Source organism: Nyctereutes procyonoides, unplaced genomic scaffold (assembly GCF_905146905.1).
Source record: "Nyctereutes procyonoides isolate TBG_1078 unplaced genomic scaffold, NYPRO_anot_genome, whole genome shotgun sequence".
NCBI classification, from domain to species: Eukaryota; Metazoa; Chordata; class Mammalia; order Carnivora; family Canidae; genus Nyctereutes; species Nyctereutes procyonoides.
Window position 1 is genome coordinate 5,470,896 of NW_026575036.1, and position 10,276 is coordinate 5,481,171.

A 10,276-nucleotide genomic window follows, 5' to 3' on the forward strand; every position below is an offset into this window, starting at 1 on the left:
TGTGGGAGGATGCAACTGAGGGGATGTGAATGTTCAACTTTAGGAGGTATATCCAAACTCTTTGCTGGTAATTATGTTACTTTATACTCAGCAGCAATGCATGGAAGATGCTATTGAAATACAGACTTGGTATTTTCAGACTTTTTCATTTTTCTCAAAAGGATGGATATAAAATGATATTTCATGATAATGATGTGTAATTCCTTGATTTAAAAAAAAAGATTGGACATTTTCTTAATATGTTTATTGGCTCTATGAGTTTATCCTGTGGTATGCCTGTTCATTTCTCTGGTCTATTTTTCTATTTGGCTGTTTGTGCTTTTATTCATGAGGAAGTGTTCTCTTATATTACTGATTCTAATTTGTTAGCTCTAGGCATTGTAAATATTTTCTCTCACTTTGTTACTTGTCATACTTGTCATTTCATTCTTTATGTTGGCTTTTGATGAACAAAAATTCTTACTTTTAGTATAGTCAGATTTTTCAATTTTTAAAAATATATTGCCAATGCCTATTTGTAACAAGAAAACTATCCAAAAAATTTTTATTTAAATTTAATTAATTAACATAACATGTATTATTAGTTTCAGAAATAGAGTTCAGTGATTTACCAGCTGCATATAATGCCCAGTGCCCAGTGTTCATTACATCACATGCTCTTCTTAATGTCCATCACCCAGATATACCATCTTCCCAGCCACTTCCCCTCCAGCAATCCTATTTGTTTCCTATGATTAAGAGTCTCATATGGACTGTCTCCCTCTCTGATTTTGTCTTATTTTATTTTCCCCTCCCTTCCCTTATGATCCTTTGTTTTGTTTCTTAAATTCCACATATGAGTGAAATCATAATAGTTGTCTTTCTCTGATTGAATTATTTCACTTAGCGAAATACCATCTAGTTCTACTCTTGCAAATAGTAAGAGTTCATTTTTCCAATGACTAATATTCCATTGTGTGTGTGTGTGTGTGTGTGTATATGTATAATCACTTCTTCTTTATCCATTAATCTGTCAATGGATATCCGGGCTCTTTCCATAGTTTGGCTATAGTGGACATTGCTGCTATAAACATAGGGATACAGTGCTCCTTCAGATCACTATGTTTGTATCCTCTGGGTAAATACCTAGTAGTGTAATTGCTGGGTCATAGAGTGACTCTATTTTCAACTTTCTGAGACACTCCCACACTGTTTTCAAGAGTGGTTGTACCACCTTGCATTCCCACCAGCAGTGTACAAGAGTTTCTTTTTTTCCCACATCTTCGCCATTTGTTGTTTCCTGTCTTGTTAATTTTAGTCATTCTGATTGGCTGTGAGGTAGTAGCTCATTGTGTTTTTTTTTAAAAATTTATTAATTTATTCATAAGAGTCACAGAGAGAGAGGCAAGGATAAAATCAATCCAAAAATAAAGTGCTTGACACAGGCAGAGGGAGAAGCAGGCTCCATGCAGGGAGCCCGATGAGGGACTTGATCCCGGGATTCCGGGGTTATGCCTTGAGCTGAAGGCAGATGCTCAACTGCTGAGCCACCTAGGCATCTCTCTCATTATGGTTTTGATTTGAATTTCCCTGATGTCAAGTGATGTTAGCATTTTTTGTGTGTCTGTTGGCCATTTGTATATCTTCTTTGGAAAAATATCTGTTCATATCTTCTGTCCATTTCTTAACTGGATCATTTGGTTTTGGGGCATTGAGTTTGTTAAGGTCTTTATAAATCTTGGATATTAGCTCTTTATCTGATAAGACACTTGCAAATATCTTCTCCTATTCTGTAGGTTGCCTTTTGATTTTGTTGACTGTTTCCTTTGCTATGTAAAAGTTTTTATATTGATAAGATCCCAATAGTTCATTTTTGCTTTTGTTTCCTTTGTTTTTGGAGACATGTCTAGTAAGAAGTTGTTGTAGCCGAGGTCACAAGTTCACTGCTGCTTGTGTTCTTCTCTAGGAATTTGATGGATTCCTGTCTCAGATTTAGTCTTTCATCTATTTTGAGTTTATTTTTATGTATGGAGTGAGTAATGGCCCAGTTTCATTCTTCTGCATGTGGCTGTCCAGTTTTCCCAATACCATTTGTTGAAGAGATTGTCTTTTTTCCATTGAGTATTCTTTCCTGACTTGTTAAAGATTACCATAGAGTTGAGGGTCCATTATTCTGGGTTCTTTATTCTGTTCTACTAATCTGTCTGTTTTTGTGCTAGTACCATACTGTCTTGATGACTACAGCTTTGTTATAGAGCTTAAAGTCTAGAATTGTGATGAACCCAGTTCTGATTTTCTTTCCAACATTCTTTTGGCTATTCAGCGTCTTTTCTGGTTCAATACAAATTTTAGGATTGTTTCAATTATGTGAAGAAAATTGATAGAATTTTGATAGGGATTTCATTGAATGTATAAATTGCTCTAGGTAGCATAGACATTTTAACAATATTTGTCCTTTCAATCCATGAGCATGGAACATTTTTCCATTTCTTTGTGTCTTCCTCAATTTCTTTCATCAGTGTTCTATAGTTTTCTGTCAGTATACTGATTTTCTATATTCCTGTAGTATCTTCATTTTTTTGGATAGTTTGTGAAGAAAGTAGAGATAGGAACAAAGAAAACTAAACAAATAAAGAAGCAAGGCAACTATCAACTCCAGGAAAAACAAAAAGGTTGTACAAGACAAGAAGTGTAATTATAGTGTAATAGCAGCTGTGAATAATATTTATACAGTCATAACTATATAAACATTGAATACGTATTTAATCAGCATTATAATTAATGATTCTGGGATGCTATCAAAAGCAGTATTGTATGTGTAGTTGTATGTATAATGGATTATTTGAGAGTTACATCTTCCATAGGAAGAAATAGATAAAAAGTATAAGGCCAGTTACTTAGTAAAAAAAAAGAAATGATGCCAGAAAAAAAAAATTGGGTAAAAAGAATATGTAAAGATGGGAACTGGTGTATATCAAAGAGAAGTTAAATCATGCTAAATTTCCTGAATTGTTTGGGAGGATAATGGAAGCCACACATTTTAGAAAAGTACAAGTTTGGTTTTTGGTTTTTGAAAAGTCAAGTCTGAATGATAATTTATATGGTTAACCTACTGAAGACCTTCCATTGCAATATCTAATGGACATTTTTCAGTCTTCTTTTATTTAACTTATCAGTGGCATTTGACAAGTCTAGCATTCCTTTCTCCTGACAACTCTCTTCACTTGGCTTTCAGGACACATTTGTTGGTTTTCCTCCTAACCTATGGGTGATTTACTTCTGTCTCCTCTGATGGACCCCCTTCTGCATGATCTTCTAACACTGGAATACCTCATGGCTCAGTTCTTAGTTGTCTTGACTATTTCATATATGTTTACTTCCTCAGTGATCTTGTCTAGTTTAAAAGCTTATAAACACTCCCTACAGGCTGATTATTCACAAACAGATATATCCTACCTGTCTATTACTACCAAACTTCAAACATATGTCTACTCATCATTTCTACTGGATCTCTAATGGACATATCACACTTAACATGCACAAAATAGAATATATCTTCCCCTTCTCCCTTCTGTCACTTTAAAAAAGACCCTAGTCCACCTTCAGGTTTCTCCATCTCAGTAGATGACATATCATCCCATAATCCTCTGGCCACTTACGCCAAAAACTCTGGAGCAATATTTGCTTTTCTTTATCTTCCAGAATTCAATGCTGATTTTGCCCAGAGGACATTTGGTCTGACCAGGATAAACAATTGCAAAATGGGTCAATTTTTGTGGATTATGGGGCAAAATCTGACTAGAAAGGAAAAATAAAAGAGAAGTTGTTCAGCAAAGTGGGGATGGGATGAGGGGAGAGGAAGCTCTTTCAAGGTCACTAATGACTAGTGATTTTATGTCCAGTTTTGTCCAGAACAGGACACTTTTATGTCACTTGTCCTGGGAGAATACTTCATGGCATTATTTTTCAGTTTTAGAAATGTCTAGCATACATAACAAATAATATATGATTAACCTCCCCAAATCCTGTTCATTCTTCCTTCAAAATATACCCAGAATCCAAATGCTTCTTTCTGATGCAAACCACCATCTCCTCTTATCTGGTGCATTTTGTCTCTGATTTTGACCTTGCCTTCAGAGCATGTCACTCATGTTCGAAGCCCTGCAATGACCCCTCATTTCATTAAACAAGTGCCAAAGTTCTCACATGGCCTACTAAGCTCTACTTAATCTACCTCTTTCCTGATTGTTTCTCACCTCATATCTTACTCTTTCTTTCTCAGAGCTCTGCTCCAGCCAGATTGGCTTCTTAGCAATGCCTTGTTCATGACAGATATGTTCCCATGTAGGGGCCTTTGCACTTACTGCCCACCACGTTGTCCTTGCTCCACCACTTATAATGCTCTTCTCCCAGACATCGGTATGGCTTCAAATCTTAGCCTTCAAATCTTAGCTCAAACACCACCTTTTTAATGACTATTGACTTTGATGAAAATTGTAAATAGCACACCTCCAATGTATTATTGACCCCACTTTTTTCTAATTATTTTCCATACATTTAGCATTTTTCAAACATACAACCCTATATATTTATTTATTTTAGTATGTCTTTCCCTGGTAGGGCAGAAAGTTTTGTTTAATTCACAGATATATTCCAAGTGCCTGGAACAATGCCTGGCTCATAGCAGATGCTCAGTAAATATTTGTTGAATGAATAAACCAGTAAAAAAATTTAATGATTTTTAATCTTTTAAATAACATTAGAATGATTGTGTTGGTTTGTATTTGCATAACCCACATGCTCACCTGCTAATTCATTTTATTATTTTCTTCATTACAAAAGTGAAATTTATTGACCTTATTGAGCATATTTGTCTAATTTTGATTAATACGAACTTTTACAAAACTGAAGAAATATATTCAAACTTAGAAATTTACTACTTTAAATAGAATCCATGATGATTGGGAGGAAAACAAAGCCATTGTCTTGGAAAACGTATTTAAGTACATACCTGATACCTCAATCAGATCTAGACATAATTATAGATATACAGGGGTGCCTGGGTGGCTCAATCAGTTAAGCATCTGACTCTTGATTTGGACTCAGGTTATGATCTCATGGGTCATGGGATTGAGCCCCCTACCTCACTCCATGCTCAATGGGGAGGCTGCCTAGAGATTCTCTCCCTCTGTCCTCCCCCACTCATTCTCTCTCATTCTCTCTCTCAAATAAATAAATCTTAAATATATATATATGCAAATATAGATCTAGGTGTGAACATTCATATAGATATGTACAATTATTAATTATAAATTTGTCTGCACAGTGACCTACTGCTTGCTCACAGCTAAGCAACCTCAATATAGGAAGGGTAGGAAATTAAAAACTGTGTCTAGTAAAATATGACATGCCTTTTCACAAAGTAAATTTACAGAAAGATTAATTTGGACTGGATTTGTAGGAATGATTAACATGAATTGACATCAGCTGTGGTCAGGAATGGCATAGGAAATAAAACCATAAGCAGAGTCCCCAAATTATAAATCATGTCATACCTACAGCAAAATGTTGCAGATAAATCATAGCGAGAAATACCACAATAAATCATCGAACTCCTTTGAGCTAAAAGCAATTTGTCTGACTTTGCAAATAATATAAAATACTGCCTTCAATTCTGTACATTTTCAAATACCACACTGAAGGGAAATCAGAGATGAGTAGTATGAATAAATCTAACTTGAAGACATGCTTTTCAAGATATAACAAGAGTGAACCAAATGTTTTTGTCTTCAGTTAACTAAATATAAGTGTGCTAGGTTAGGATTATGTTCAGCAATAAGAATAGAAAACTCATAAGGGTTTAAATATAGAGAGATTATCTCAGGCAACAAGACGCCTGGAGGTAGGCCATCCAGTTTTAAAAGAGGCTTAATTAAGCCTTAGAGAGGGGTTTTTCCATTTCTCCCCTGCGCATCATTAGCAAATATATCTTCATCTTCAAACTTCTGATCTCATGGTTGCAAGATGGTTGCTCTACCCCTAATCTCAGATCCACATTCCAGACAGGAAGAAGGAGAAAGAGAAAAGGAGGAACTAGCAGTACCTGTGTCAGGAGAACAAAGGTTTCCTAAATTCCTTGCTGACTTGAACTTACTCAGTGGCCAGAACTATGTCTCATGGCCACCTCTGCCGCCAAAGGTATGGAAAGACAAATATTTTTAGGTAGCACACTGTCAATTTAAACAAAATTGGGATACTGTTAGTAAGGAAGAGGTGAAGAATGCATATTCAGTAACCAACAAAAAGCGGATGTATTATAAAGGCAGTAAAGAAAGAGAAGAGAATTTAACAGAGAATAGAACTTTGAGAAACAGGTACATTTAGGGGCAGGTGAAAGAAAATGGATCATCATAGGACAGAGAGCAAAAGGGCCTAGAGATTTAAAAGGAAAATAGAATATTGTTGAAAGACTTATCTAAGTTTTGCAAAATTATTAGGTTTGTATAATGTTATGACACATTACTAAATTACTTTTAAATCATTATATTATGATTCCATAAGTCATAGCTATCTGATAATTGACATTAATATTCTTTTTGAAATGGAGCATTGAGGGCAGCCCTGCTGGGGATCAAACCCCATGTTGGGCTCCCTGCATGGAGCCTGCTTCTCCCTCTGCCTGTGTCTCTGCCTCTCTCTCTGTGTGTCTCTCATAAATAAATAAATAAAATCTTTAAAAAAAATTGAAATGGAGCATTGATATAAAAAAAAAAAAGTAGTGTAGGTTCCTGGGTCAGATGGCTGGGGCAAAAGGAAGGAGGAAGTAAATGGGTGTCCAATTCTTTACAAACACCAGACGCTGTAACTATTCTATAACTGGTATTACATTAGATTACTTCAAACATGTCAAAAAGTGAATCACTGCACAACCAGTTGATGTGTCCCTTTAAACACGTTTCATCTTCTTGTAAAATCTTTCTCTTTTAAGGATGCAATTTAACAGCCACAATAGTAACTTTTTTTTGGTGTTATACAAAATGTTTTTTTTAAACAGCTGTTCTTCAAAATGTGACCCATATGATAAAAGACCTCACCTGAACCACACCTGAAGTTGGTTAAACTTGTGTTTCCCAAGCTTGATGATGAAATATGAATTTCCTTGCAAGTTGAACGTCAATTATTGTGGCTAGCAAATATGTTTTTATTGAAGACCATTTTGATGGCTAGAGTTCCAAAATCTCATGTAAACCTGAAACTATTTTCAAGACCATAAAGGAGAAATTTGCTTAGACTTTCATGTAAATTTGTCTTGGGTTAATATGAACTTAAAGGGCAGCTCGCATGGTCCAGCGGTTTAGCACCGCCTTCAGCCCAGAGCGAGATCCTGGAGACCCGGGATTGAGTCCCGCGTCGGGCTCCCTGCATGGAGACTGCTTCTCCCTCTGCCTGTGTCTCTGCCTCTCTGTGTGTGCGTCTCTCATGATTAAATAAATAATCTTTAAAAAACATAATATGAACTTAAAAACAAGATTAATAGAGAATATAATGTAGTATTTACAGTATTATTTGAAAGAACATATTTTTTCTTCTTAAAACAGATAAAATTCTTTGATACAACTATTTCTAATGCCAATATTTTAAATCAACTAAAATAAATTAGCCACATCCATTTGATACCATAATTTAGCAGTTTTTTGCATTTGGAAGAGAATATGCTTTACCTTCTTTATACTTCCATTTATTTTATGGGAACTACAATTTCAATAAACAAAAAGTAATAATGCAAAGTGTTGTTCCTTTCTTTTCCCGTAGTATATTAACTAGCTGTGGGAAATATTTTACTTATTTATCATAAAACAATATGAATTTCTCTTATCTTCAGTGTAGCTGTTGTTAAAGTGTTGCCTTATACACTAAAATGGAAAATAGTAAGAAAAAGGAAAATAGTTAAGTATTAAGATAAGTAAATAATAATTCCATTCCAGTGGCCTTTTTCCATTTCCTCTGGGTTCCAAGATGTTCTTCTCCTTGCCTTCCCTAAAGGAGAACTAGCTTTCATAATATGTGGGAGGATCTTGACCCTGGAAAATGAATCTAAAGGTCCTTAGGGGACTGGACAGTCTCATGTTCCACATAATTGCTAATTCACTTGGGACATCTACACTGAGCACTCACTACTAATTGAAGATTGGGGATATAAAGGGAGACTAGTAATAAACCCAGAGATTAAGGAGGCTATGGTGGTGGGGTGACAGTCAGGTGGGATAGTAGGTAGTTTTAAAATAAGGCCATATAAGGCTAACTTCAGGGGACGACAAGGTGCTATTGGAACATATAGAGAGGACACTTAGCTCAGGTTTAAGGACATTCAATAAAGCTTCTCTTTAAAAAAAAAAAGATTTTATTCATTTATTCATGAAAGACAGAGAGAGAGAGAGGCAGAGACACAGGCAGAGGGAGAGGCAGGCTCCATGCAGGGAGTCCAATGTGGGACTCGATCCCAGGACTCTAGGATCATGCCCTGGGCTGAAGGCAGGCGCTAAACCACTGAGCCACCCAGGGATCCCCCCAATAAACTTCTTAAGGAAGGTGATGGCTGGCTGAAACCAAAGGTCAGTGAGAATTGCACTATGGAAAATCAGTTGGAGGAAGAGCATTATAGAAAAAGTCAGGTGCAAATGTTCAGAAAAGAAAGAGCATGCTGTAATTTGGACGCTGCCAGTGTATTTCAATGTAGATGGAGCACATTGTGAGTGAGATCATGGGAAAATAAGAGGCTACAGGAGTAAATAGGACTAGATTTCAATGGGTTTAAAGTACTATTTCCTCCTAGAATGTTTTGTTTTCTTGTCTAAGCTAGTAATACAAATTAGAATCACTGTTGTACTCCCTACTATTTAATTTATTGAATCAAAACACAATAATTACTAGGGATATCAGTAAATAGCTGTAATTACATGGTAGGTTTTTCTATTTATATAGAATGATTATTTCCAGAGTTTAAAGAATTGGGGGGGGAGGGCATTGTAATTACTAGTTTTAGAGTGAGCCACTTAGAGAAATTGTGCCTTCTTAATATTATAGTACAACACTTAAGGAAAATATTAAAATAAATAAATAAATAAATAAATAGCAAAAAATGAAAATAGTAAATACTGTAATAACTGTAAGGAAAATATTAAAATAAATAAATAAATAGCAAAAAAAAATGAAAATAGTAAATACTCTAATACCTGTAAGGAAAATATAGCAAAAAAAAATGAAAATAGTAAATACTGTAATAACTGTAAGGAAAATATTAAAATAAATAAATAAATAGCAAAAAAAAATGAAAATAGTAAATACTCTAATACCTGTAAGGAAAATATAGCAAAAAAAATGAAAATAGTAAATACTGTAATAACTGTAAGGAAAATATAGCAAAAAAAAAATGAAAATAGTAAATACTGTAATAACTGTAAGGAAAATATTAAAAAAAATAAATAAATAGCAAAAAAAATGAAAATAGTAAATACTCTAATACCTGTAAGGAAAATATAGCAAAAAAAAATGAAAATAGTAAATACTGTAATAACTGTAAGGAAAATATTAAAATAAATAAATAGCAAAAAAATGAAAATAGTAAATACTGTAATAACGTGAATATAGTAAAAAAAAAAAAAGTAAAAAGAAAATAGCCATTCCTCCAAGAAGAATGAATACCACAAAAACATATCAGCAGTAAAATTAAGATTGGGAATATTTAATTCAGCCTTCGCACACGCTATCTACCAGAAATTTGGGAAGAATGTTCATTCATTTGGCAAAATGGCGAACAACTCTATTACTGGAAATTTTAGCTGGGGTCAAAATCGCAGATGGAAATAACCTCTTGGAGAACAGTTCAGCAGTATCGCTTCGCTTTACCACATCACGAAGAATGCGCTTCCAAGATATAAAATCCGGGACTGCGGGGCGAAGGGCAGGGAGGGCGGTACCGTCTACGGCATCAGCGTCTACAGGCTCGGGCCGCGCCAAATTCCTCGCAAGCGCGAGTAGTGAGAGCTCGGGGCAGCTCGTGTGTTCCGAGGATGCTCCGCAGGCGAGAACTCTGGTCTGTGCTTAGACAATTTGCCAAGTTCCTCGTGGAGACCCGTTCCCTTTCCTTTTGTTTCGTGTCTTCTCTTTATCAAATCTGCGTGGAAAAACCCACATCCAGGGGCAGAGACGGCACAACAAAGCCCTGAAATCAAAGAGACACCCTCGTCATCCTCAATCAACCCGCGGCGCGAACGCAAGGACACGAAGTGTGAGCCGC